General features: G+C 39.8%; 1 long non-coding RNA gene across 1 annotated transcript in view; it reads left to right on the plus strand.

The window, feature by feature from the left end:
• Positions 1–5,443: 5,443 nt before the first annotated feature.
• Positions 5,444–12,167, plus strand: part of LOC145505022 (uncharacterized) — a 68,764-nt gene continuing 62,040 nt past the window's right edge. The window contains exon 1 of the long non-coding RNA XR_014052715.1: positions 5,444–5,511. This is a non-coding gene — a long non-coding RNA (uncharacterized LOC145505022). The remainder of the gene's footprint in view (positions 5,512–12,167) is intronic.

Here is a 12,167-nt window from a genome sequence, read left to right on the forward strand (position 1 = left end):
GAGAAGCACTTAGCAGTGGTTAATCTATTAACTAATTAATTCAATAAACATCATTAAAAGCCAACTATGGAGCATGTGCTATTGATAGTAACGTGCAAAAATAGACTTGCTTCTGGCCTTTTGGATTCTATAGTCAGTGGGTGAGAAAGATGCTTATTTTTCAATAAGTGATAAGCACAGTAAAGGAAGAGTGTAGAGAGCTATAATGGTATATTGTCAGGGATATTTGTCTAGCCTGGGGGATTAGGGAAGACTTCCTAAAAGAAGAGGTTAGTGATCTGAGATTCTTCAGCATCAAAGTAGTAGGACTAAAAAACCAAACCAACCAACCAAACAAAAAAAGCAAAGAGAGGGAGTGGGGAAGAGTGTTCTAGGGACAAAGGAAGAGCCATGCAAAGACCCTAGGGTGGGAGGGAAACTTCTGGTAAATGTTCTGTGGTGTGAAGTAGAATATTTCGGTGGAGTTTTCAAAGAAGTTAACTACAGCCAAGACAATTCATACATCCTACCTTTCCATAACCTTCTGTTCCTACAATCACATGATTTACAGCAGATAATTGCTTGGGTTCAATCCAGTGAGAGCTTCTTTGAGAGATAAAAGAACAGCAAGAGACAGGGTGATTTGGTGAGTAGAACCTAATATGCCAACAGGTAACCCATGTATGTCAGCCTGTGATTAAGGACCACAATGAGGGGTCTCTGTGGCTACGAGAGTTGGAGGTCAGGGAAGAAAGGGGTGTATGGGGCTTCCTGTTGTCATGTCTCCTGATAAGCCAGCTGGAATTCCCTGCTCTGCAGAAGGGAGTCTGACTGAAGAGGAGAATTCTTGGCAGACTGTAGGTAATTCCTCCATCAGCTGTCAGTGAGCAACTCTCAGGAAGGAGCAAGGACACCAGGGAACCATTGATGATTTGTACCAGATGCTTCAAGCGTATTGTCTCAGTCTTCACACGAACTGTATGAAATAGTATTATGATTCCCATTTTACAAACAAGGAAACTAAGATTTACTGATTTGGATTACGTGTCCATGGGTGCACATTTAGGCAATGACTGTGTTAGAACTCATTTCTGTCTCACAACTCAATGTTCCTACTGTAGCCCTAGGCTTTTCCGCCGTTCTGGGGTGTGTGTGTGTGGTTGGGTGTGGGTATGTGTTTTGCTTTATTCCCTATATTAGAGTATATGTTCTTAATAAGGGAAGGAGATAAAAGAGTGGGGAAAAATAATTTTTTGAAAAATCTGCTCTTCACCAAGAGATATGCTTGCTAATTACATAGAATATTTCACTTAATGTTTACCACAAACTGCATGCTACATATTATTCTCTGCATTTTAAGATGAGGAAAATGAGTCATTTGTGTCTAAGATCTTTCGTCTACCAAGGCAGTGGAGCTGAAATTAGATTGCAGGCATGCTTGAGTCAAGTCCATGCTCTATCTAGCCCATTACCTGTGCTGTGTCATATGCTTTCTAGTGTTCAATAAATGTTTATTCATTTATTTACTTTTAAAACAAACATTGTTTGTGCACCACTTTTGTGCTGGACACTCTACTAAGTACAGAGAGTGGAAAAGAATTCTTTTAATTTCTTTTCACTCTTGTAGCCAGTACCAGACTGTGTGATACTTAGTTGTTCTCATACAGTTTCTTGGGTTTTACTTAATGGATATTAGAATTGAACAGGAGCTTAGTCAATGTTTTCATACTTTAAAACATTCTTGTAGTGAAGGTGCAAACGTTCCAAGTAAAACATTAGCTAGCAGAACCCAGCAGCATATCAAAGAATGCTACACCATGAGGAAGAAGAGTTACTCCAGGAATATAAAGATAAATTAATAAAATGCTTCATATTAATGGACATAATGACATATAATTTCTATGATTTTATTCCAGAGATAATGAAAGGCAACTGATTAGTATGCAACATCCCGTATCTTTTACGTGTATACAAATTATATATGCATATGTAATACATTATATACATATATGAAAGCAAGCACCCACTTGTCTACTTGTCTACACGTACACAACGAACACACATGCTTCTGAAATTCCATAAAAGAAGAGCTGAACAAATAGAAGGGCATACAGTAAGTTCTTGGATAGGGAGAGTCAACCTTTAAATATGCAAATTTTGTACATTAATTTAAAAAATTATTTATTTTAATTGGAGGCTAGTTACTTTACAACATTGTAGTGGTTTTGTACATTAATTTATAATGAATGTAATTCTTTAAAAAAATAACAAAATAGTTTGTAAAAGTTCTTATGGAAAGAGAAACAAATCAGAATAGTCATAAAACACAGAACAATGAGGGGGCACTTGTTCTAGAAAATCTTAAAGTGTATCATAAATCTTTAACAAATCAGTGAGGTATTGGCTAGTAAATAAGAACCAATGGAAAATAATACAATATCTAAAGATATATGGATTTCAAATATATATAGAAATTAGGGTATAGTAAAGTTAGCAACTCAAATCAGAGAGAGACAGAGTGTGTATATGTGTGGAGAGGAAAAGAAACAGACCAGCCCATATGGCAGTAGGGCTTCTCAAGTGGCGCTAGTGGTAAAGAATCCACCTGCCAATGCAGGAGACTAAGAGAGTGGGTTCGATCCCTGGGTTGGGAAGATCCCCTGGAGGAGGGCATTGCAACCCACTCTGGAATTCTGGCGTGGAAAACCCCATGGACAGAGGAGCCTGGTGGGCTACATTCCATGGGGTCACAAATAGTCAGATACAACTGAAACAACTTAGCACGCACATACAGTATTAACTGGGTAGCCATTTGGAATATAATTGAATTCACATTCACATTGTGCATGAAGATAAATTCCAAATGGGTCAAAAATTTAAAAGTAAAATATGAAATCATAAAAATAGTAGATGAAGACACGTGAGAGTTATTTTATTACCTAGAAATGGAAAAATCATTTCATTTATTATACAAAGTGAAAAAGCCAGAAGAAAAAAACCTCATTTCATGTATTTAAAAAATTTGTTTGCAAAAAATGGTCTAAGCAGAGTCAAAAGACAAATGACACTTGGCAAATATCTGTAACTTGTTTCAGATGAATGGCTAATATCTTTAATATATAAATAGGTCTTTCATATCAATATAGAAAAGATCATCAAGCCACTGGGAAAATGAGCAAAGGATATGCATAACAGATTAGAGAAAAGGAAAATCCCAAACTAAAGACTCCATAAAAGAGTCAATTGACTTTTTGCATAATAAGAAAACTTAAATTGTTCTCATATATCATTTTCATCTACCAAACTGGCAAACATTCAAACATTTGATGATACCTTATGCTGCCATATAAAGTGTGGAAACACTTTATATGCTGCTGGACAGAAGTAAATTGGTATAGTTTATATTAATATCAAACAAAATTACAAGCGCATCTATTCTTTGACCCTACAATCCCACTTCCAGAAAATTATACTATGGATATGTTTTTCTATGTGAAAAATGACATAAGCAGTATTATTCTTCATGGCAAAGAATTGGAAATCACCTAAATATTCATCAACAGAAGACTGGTTAAATGGAATTGTACAGCTGAAGCTTTTAAAGAACTGATATGGAAAGATCTCCAAGTTACATTTTTGAGTGAAAAATCAAGATGTAGAACAGTGTGTATGGCATGGGAGAAATGGATTAAAAAAGAATAAATATTCATATTTGCTCCTATATTAATTGAAATATATCTGAAAGGACACAAATGACTTAATGACAGTGATAAATTTTTCTGTTCTTGTTTGGCTTTTTCTTTTGAAAAGAGGTCAACTGGGTAGCTGTAGGATTTGAACAGGAAAAAAATTTTTTATTTGACACAATTTCTTTGCTATTTGAATTTTGAACATGTATAATATAAAAATATATAAATTAGTGTTTATAAAATTTAAAAAATATATAAAAATTATTTTAAGAAACCAAATGCCTACAAGATAGAATAATGAACAAGTCACAAGTTTTCAGTTTCTTTTTCTGAATGAAGTTGGGAGAGCCAGACTCAGAGACCCATCCAATGAATCTCCTCACTTTTCAATAACCTTTATAGTATCATTTAGGAATCCTGTTACCACATGAAGAATTTGAAAACGAACTTTTAAAATCAAAAAGTTAGTGCATATAGAGCATCTTTTAAAAGCCTGGCATATGGTGATTAGCTTGGCAAATGTTACGTGTCATTTTTATTTCCATACTTTGTAGATGGGCAAACCGAATCACACAGAAATACTCAATGAAATTTTAAAATCCTCTTTTTTTCTTTTTTATATGGTGCTTATCTATGTCTTGACACACCTCATTCTGTGGTATTGTCAGTGGTTAATAGAGGTCATATTTTTGCTGGAAGCTTATGGGTGTGAGGGTCACAGATATCAGAATGTGGTAACCTGTCCTACTGTGGGCCTGAGGTCATCCATCTCCTGTTAAATCATGTCTGACTCTTTGCAACCCCATGGACTGCAGCACGTCAGGCTCTTCTGTCCTCCACTACCTCCTGGAGTTTGCTCAAATTCTTGTCCATTGAATCGGTGATGCTGTCTAACCATCTCATCCTCTGCTGCCTGTCCCCTTCTTTTGCCTTCAATCTTTCCCACCACCAGAGTCTTTTCCAATGAGTTGGCTCTTCACATCAGATAGCCAAAGTACTGGAGCTTCAGCATCAATCCTTCCAATGAATATTCAGTGTTGATTTCCTTTAGGATCGATTGGTTTGGTCTCCTCACTGTCCAAGGGACTCTCAACAGTCTTCTCCAGTACCACAATTCAAAAGCATCAATTCACTGGTGCTCAGTCTTTTATATCATTCAACTCTTACATCCATACATGACTACTGGAGGCAAAATGAATTTCAAATTACAACCTATGGAGGAAAAATGCCATCATAGAAAGCACACAGAACTTGGAGTCAAAAGATCTAGTTTAGATTCATGATTCATCCACAGAGTAACTTAGTAGACCCTGGGCAGTTCTTTTTAGCAGTATCAATCATTGACCACATCCCTGTGACATCTGTCCTATCCAGATGTATGTGTGTGTGTGTGTGTGTGTGTGTTAGTTGCCCAGTAATGTCTGACTCTTTGTGACCCCATGAACTGTGGCCCACCAGACTCCTCTGTCTATGGAATTCTCCAGGCAAGAATATTGGAGTGGGTAGCTATTACCTTCTCCGGGGGATCTTCCTGATACAAGGATAGAATCCAGGTCTCCTGCATTGCAGGCAGATTCTTTACCATCTGAGCCACCAGGGAAGCCCTCCTATCCTCATAGGCTGCTCTAAAGCTTGACACATCTAACTGGATTTGAAAGCATTTCAAAACTGAAAAGCAGCACAGAGGTGTGCAGCATAATACACGACAATTTCATCATAATGTCAGGCTCATTCATTCTCTGCATAAGTGGCAGAGGATTTGTGGCTGGGGAGGACAGTGTTAAATTTACAGAGCAACCCAAGGAGAGACTCGCTTGCCATAAGGGGAGACCCAGGACTGATGGTAGGCACTTAACAGCATGTTCCAATTACAGCATTTAAATCTAATTGCATACTCTGTTAATCTCTGTCAGTGCGGCATCATTTAATATCATCTCGGCAGCCTCTAATATTGTGAGCAATGTGAGCTGAGCTGAGACTATTGAAAAAGTTCAGTCCCAGGTCTTCATATCCCCTTTAATTCTCTCTGTCAATTATGCCTCCGCCAAGAGTTCAAATAAAGGTCTTGGGATCCGGGGTTGGAGCTACCTTTTTGAAGCAAAGCCTCTTATAAATATACAGATTATATCAGGAGCCTCCAACTCCTTGCCCTGGTTGTGTTTGATGGGTTAGTTGCAGTGACTAGTCCCTAGGGTATAACTTACTGTAGGCTTCTTTAAAACAAATATTATAAATACAATCTGTTCCATGAATTATAGCTCTGGAAATAACGTGATATCACTTGCGTGTATATTTTTCTCCCCTCCCCAGTCCCCCTGGCTCAAGTAAGGTCGATGTGAAAACTCCTCCTGACTCTTACTTAACTCAAATTTTTTTGCACATAGAGAGCTTTTTATCTTTATTTGTTCTTATTATAAATTTAGTTAATTAACATGAAACCTCTGGTCATAGACTTAGATTTTAAAATAAAATTCTTGAATCAGAGAAATCAAATGTAGGAATAACACCAACTCTATTTAAATCCAACTTTTATCAGGAATTGTTTATTCAATCAACAAACACCAAATAAACGATGTCACTTGTGCCAGGCCAGTGCTGGCTCTCTGACTGAGAAGTCACATTCTTTCTAAAGAATGCTGGGCTCCAATTCCGGGTCCATGTTTTATAAGCCATATGGTTAGGTAATTTTCTAAGCTTCTCTATATCTGAACTTACTTTTCTGTAACATTTTAATACTTTTGCCTCCCTTGAAGCACCGCTTGGGGGATAAAATGAGATAATATATGTAAAATACCAGGTAGAATGTCGCACACTTCTTACAGCTGTTTAGTTTTTGCTAATAGTTATGAATAGTTATTATTTGTCAGTCAAAGGGCTAAGCCTCTCATGAAGTATTCTTTTATGTAATGTTTTGGGCAGCCCTATAGTTCAATACCTTTATTACACCAATTTTACAGTTGGAGATTGAACCCCAGATTGAAACCTGTGGAAATGAATTTTGTCCATGGTGACCCACATGGAACATGGGGAGTAGAAATTTAAGTCTATGAAACGAGAAGCCACAGGTGTGTACTCTGAGACTACAGTAGGATCGATTCCATGCCTTCAAGGACTTCTCTTCAAATCTCGTTGGGGAGATGAGACTTATCCGAAGCTATAATTGGTTAGCCAAACACAGCCATGTGTGATTAAGCATCCAAAATGACTCCACCTGCTTTATTTGGAAGGCGCTGAGACAAAGCAGCTAGAGAACAAGCTGAGCTGCTCAAAGAGACTGGAAATCACATAATGGAAATTAGATAGAATAGGTTTCTCTCTCAAGGAGTTCTCCAGGGCTGTGTGGTTCTGTGATGTCTGGTTTCATCTTCCATCCTCAGGCAAGTGTTTGTTCCTAGGCAGCTGCTGCAGTTGTTACTGGTCTTGGGTTCTTCCTACCTGGGTGGACTCGTGGGACAGTGTAGTGATTAAGACTTCTGTCACTTTTGCCTGTGGGAACTAGGGCAGGGTATTTACTCTTTGTGCTGCAGGTTTCTCTCCTGAAAAATAAGCATAATAATAGAGTTATTGATAAACTTGAACATGCTTAGAACAGTGCTTGGCACATAGTATTACATTATGTGTGTGTGACTATTATATGTATATGGCGGGGTCTCAGTATTTGTCCAACAGTTGGTTCCTGCAGATGGGTGTCTCTCTTTCTGGAGATGCCTAAGTTTCCTGGCATCTTTCTGGAGATGCCTAAGAAATTACTCATTGGAAATCAATGAAGATTGTAATCACCTGGAATTCTTGCAGTGGAAAGGGGAACCCAGACAGAGACTAGGGGAGATGGAAACAAAAAGATCAGCCCACAGTGCAGAGTGTAGGGCAGTTCTGCTCAAAGAGACTGGAAATCACACAATAGAAATAAGGTGGAATATGTTTGTCTCTTGAGGAGTTATCCAGGGCTGTCTGGTCCTGTGATGTCTGATTTCATGTGCCATCCCTGTGTCTGCAGGGGAAGGGATGGAAAGCAGTCTGGGTGAGTGATGGGAGTAGTGCCCCACCTGTGCCCTCTAGTAGTACTGAAGGATTGTTCCATCTTCTCCTTCCCTTCCCCAGTCTTTAAGAGGAGATGAGCTCCAATTTTGGTCAAGGACACACCATGAGCCATGGAACTAGGCAGAGATGCTCTACTATTCTGGGCAGTCTTTCTTTGGGAGGTCTTACCCAAGATCATTGCAAACATATTAAAATGCAGTCACATTCCTTATTTCCTATAATAAAGAATAACAATAAGAGTAGAATTATAATCTAGTGGCTGAAAAATGTTACATTTATATACCTACTTAGTTCAACATTATTTTGATTTGCAGTTTTTGTTCTTTGTTTTGGATCCTGTATTATTTTATCTGCATGCAGGTCTAAAAATCCTGAGCTCCCAGTACTGAATAGATGAAGTGGTCTCGGCACTAGTGGCTGAGAGCAGATGATTTGTTCAAAACAAGAAACTGGTTGAAATGATGATTTTTGCTTTCCACTGATTTATTTTTGGAAATTTTACTCAAAACTTTTGTGGTTGGAATTTCTTAGGCATGGAAGGGGAGAAAGAGGTCACAAGCTCTTGTGTATTTTTCTTCTTTGGGAATCGCTCTTCACTATGGGTAGTAAGGTTTGATAGTCTGGGGCCTCCTCTCACTGAAGAAGAAGTAGGGTTCTACCTCCACAGGCATCTCGGGGTCAGGATGGGGCTGAGTGAAAGGAACCTGGAAATGACTGCTTCAATCTGATGCTTGAGTGGAAAAAGGATTCTGGAAATGTCCAGCCCAGATCATTAGGCCTGGGGAAAAGGCTTTAATAGTGGTGTGACCTTCAGCAAGGGCTAGTGAGATAATGGATAGGGGAAGTTGGAAGCTATGGGACCAGGGATTCCAGTCAAACATTTGGTAAACCCCAGGGCCCACCATTGATATGATGAGCAGAAGGTTTTGCAAATATATCTTTCTTTGTTCCATAGGGGCCGAGAACCTTCTGGAAGGTCAGTGTAAGTCACTTAATTCCTAGCATCCTAGAGTCAATAACCTTTCCTAGAGCCAGAGTTGGGAGAATCTCCATGAGCCAGCCACTCGTCTTACTTTAATAGACCAAGAGCCTAGTAAAATGCCTTAAAACTTAAATCTTCCCCTTTAGGTTGTTTTGGTGAACTTTTACCTGTTCCTTGGCATTGATGACCAATACATTCCCTTATAATAAAAATGGCTAGTGAGCTTTGCCTTCCAAGAAGTAACATATATTTTTAAAGATACTTAATAATATAGCCTGAATGAGATGTACTTATGGAAAGGCGAAGGTAGGTCCACAGATGAGGGCAGATTTGAGATGGGGAAAAAATAAGTGGTCAAGAACACAAGGTTTTGAGTTAAACCAACTTATGTTTGAATTTTATTTTGGATGTTATTAGCTGTGTGATTTGAGGAAATAATTTAACTTTTGTGAAACTCAATGTCACCATTTATAAAAAAGAGTTAATTATTGCTGTGACATGAGTCCTATAAAATGCTTACCATGGTGCTTGGTACAAACAGATATGTAGCATGGGAATGTAAAATAACATGGAGGCAGCGCACAGCTGGGAGAAAAAGATGCTGTTACCTTCCCTTCTAAAGTCAAAGAACCCATCTGTTCCAATGCTCAGTGATGGCCACACATTGGTTTTACACAGCATGGCACTCCAGAAGAAAGTATATAACAACCTCTTCCCCACTTGTCTAAGCAAAGAGAGCTTTGTGTGTGTATGTGCATGTGTGTGTGTAGAAGTGACTTTGCAGAAAGGGTTTAATGGAGAGTATTTTATGGGAAGTTAGCCTCCTTTCCCCATTCTGATTGAATTCTTGGGTTTTATTTAAGAAGGGAAGACTGGTAGCTTATTCTCCAGAAGGATGTTTGCTAGGTTTAAGGCATGCACCCAAGGTCTCGAATTTTGGAGATACAAGTGGTGCTGATGTTGGAAAGAGACAGAGGTCATCCGAACTACTAGTGTGGGGTCTCAGGGAACAGTGGAAAACCCCATTTTCTTCCACAGACTTTGAGTTTGGGATGAGGTGGGTAAGGAGATTGGTGATCTGCAAGTTTGCCATATCTCTTGTGGATATTGAAGAAAAGGGGCTGGAGTCAGATTGAAGATGTTCTCAAATGTCTTGTGGGTCTCCTGCCTAGAGGTATGTCCATGACTCAGTGCCCACACAGATGGGCATATCTCAGATGAACACACAGACCATGAGTAGATTGGTAATGAGAGAGCTAGGGGAAAGGTCACTGGCACTCCTAAGTGTGCCCCTTACATTCTCCTGGGTAAGAGACAGCTTCCCACATTTACCCTCTCCCATGTCAGCTGGTCCATAAGATGTGGAGGAGAAAGAAGAAACACAGGAGCACAAGGACAAGTGGGCGGGGCTGAGCACATCCCACTTCAATCCTTTGTCATCCTCTTCCTGGAGCTGCTTCATGGAAGACGCAGGGATGGGGACTGTTAATTCCTGTGTGGGACTGAATGTTTGCCTGGAGTAAATCAGAGGATCAGTCCAAAAATTCCTGAACCAGGTTGAATTATGGGAAGCATTAATCTATGGTCAAATGACCATTTGGTAACTTCAAGGGATCAACAAATCCTTTCCCCCACTGCCCATCTCCATTAACATGTGGTGATGGTACTTGAAAAGCAATCAGCATATCAACAGAATATCATAAAAGAATGGAAAATAGTATGGTAGAGGTAAGAAGGGGATGCAATGGGTACACAATCAGAAAGGAGGACTGAGCTCGTGGGGAGTGTACGCATGCAGAGGTGTAAGCATTGAATAATAGCCCTCTGGAAAAAAAAGTTATGATTTATAGCATTGGCCAATTTCCATGGTGTAATTACAGACATGTAACACGGTAATTAAAAACTTTTATTTGAGAGTCAGATGTCTCTTTTACAATCATGGCCTTATCTCTTAACAGTTCTACAACTTTGGGCAAGTTACTAACTGCTTCATGCCTCAGTTTTCTCATCTGTAAAGTGAGACAATTATACCTACTTCATAGATTTAGAGTGTGGGTGTTGTGAAATTATATACACATTGTATGGAGTCCATAATGAGCAATCCATGAATGTAAGCTACAGTTTTTATTTTGCTAATTAAGTTTCTGCCTTCTCTCTGCTCTCTGATCAAGTTGGTGAGTAAACTGAATATGTTGAGCATTAGAAGGGATTTTGTGATCTGGCCTGGACAAAATTTTGATATTTCTAATGTTATTTTTATGGGCAAATATGATTTCAAGTTGAAAAAGCCAATCCTTCACACATTTTGGAACTGCCAAATGATTTTAAGTCTGAGTATAATCTTGTCTCTCTAAGAATAAAAATTCTTGTTTGATCAGTCACTAAAAGGGTTAAGAGTTTGCATCTTTTCCATCTCCCTGCTACCCCCTTGCCCCAACCCCACCAATAAAAATCATGTTTTGTGCACCCTCTCTTTGGCCTGAGTATTATTCTCTGCTCTGTGATTTGGAGTCAGCCTGTCTGTCCCCTGACTGAGCAGGAGCAACTGAACAGCTGTGAAAACAATGCAGAAGCCGAGGAGAGCTGTGATTAGTGGGGGAAGCTGGGGAAATCTGGGACCTACCAGGCCCGTTTCCCACGTCAGCACACAGTCTGCAGAATCTGGGTATCACATGGCTGGTCTCAGCCTTGGCAGGCCTGTCCCCAAGCTGGGGCTCCCTATTACTGGTGCTGCTCTTGTTCTCTGGCACCTTCACTTCAGAAAGAGTATTTATTTCCCCATAGTATTCCCTCTACATCCTTGGGACCATTGCATAAACATAGTGTTGCTAGGCAGACCTCTAGCCTCCTTTCACCCTGGGTCCCAGCAAATTCTGTCCAAGCAAACTCAGAGGAGTGTACTTACAGCTGGTGTTGTCCACCGCACTAGCTCTCCTCTCTGGAGCCCCAAGTTTTCCTGCCAGAAAGCCCCCAGCTTCTGCCTTGTGCATTTGATTTTCTAGATGTGGATATTTAAGCATGTTTACAGATCCCCCTGGCCCCCAACTCTTCCCCCTGCTACTGTGTCCATTACTCCGCAGAGAGTGCATAGGAAACATGTAACTTAATCAAGTGTGTGTTGTGTTAAGTCGCTTCAGTCATGTCCAACTCTTTGTGACCCCATGGACTGTAGCCTACCTGGTTCCTCTGTCCATGGGATTCTCCAAGCAAGAATACTGGGGTGGGTTGCCATTTCCTCCTCCAGGGGATCTTCCTGACCCAGGGAATTGAACCCACGTCTCCTGTGTCTCCTGCTTTGGCAAGCATGTTCTTTACTACTACTGCCACCTGGCAAACTTCATCATAGTCCTTTGCAAGTAATCAATCCAAGATTACTGGAGAACAAAGAATTTTGCTTACTGTCCCAATGAAACGCCTGGTGATCTGCCAGCAGCACTTGCTGTTTTCACTCTACTTTTTCAAACTTCCTCCTGCCA

This window comes from Giraffa tippelskirchi, chromosome 5 (assembly GCF_054371585.1).
Source record: "Giraffa tippelskirchi isolate mGirTip1 chromosome 5, T2T-mGirTip1v1.2.pri, whole genome shotgun sequence".
Lineage (NCBI taxonomy): Eukaryota > Metazoa > Chordata > Mammalia > Artiodactyla > Giraffidae > Giraffa > Giraffa tippelskirchi.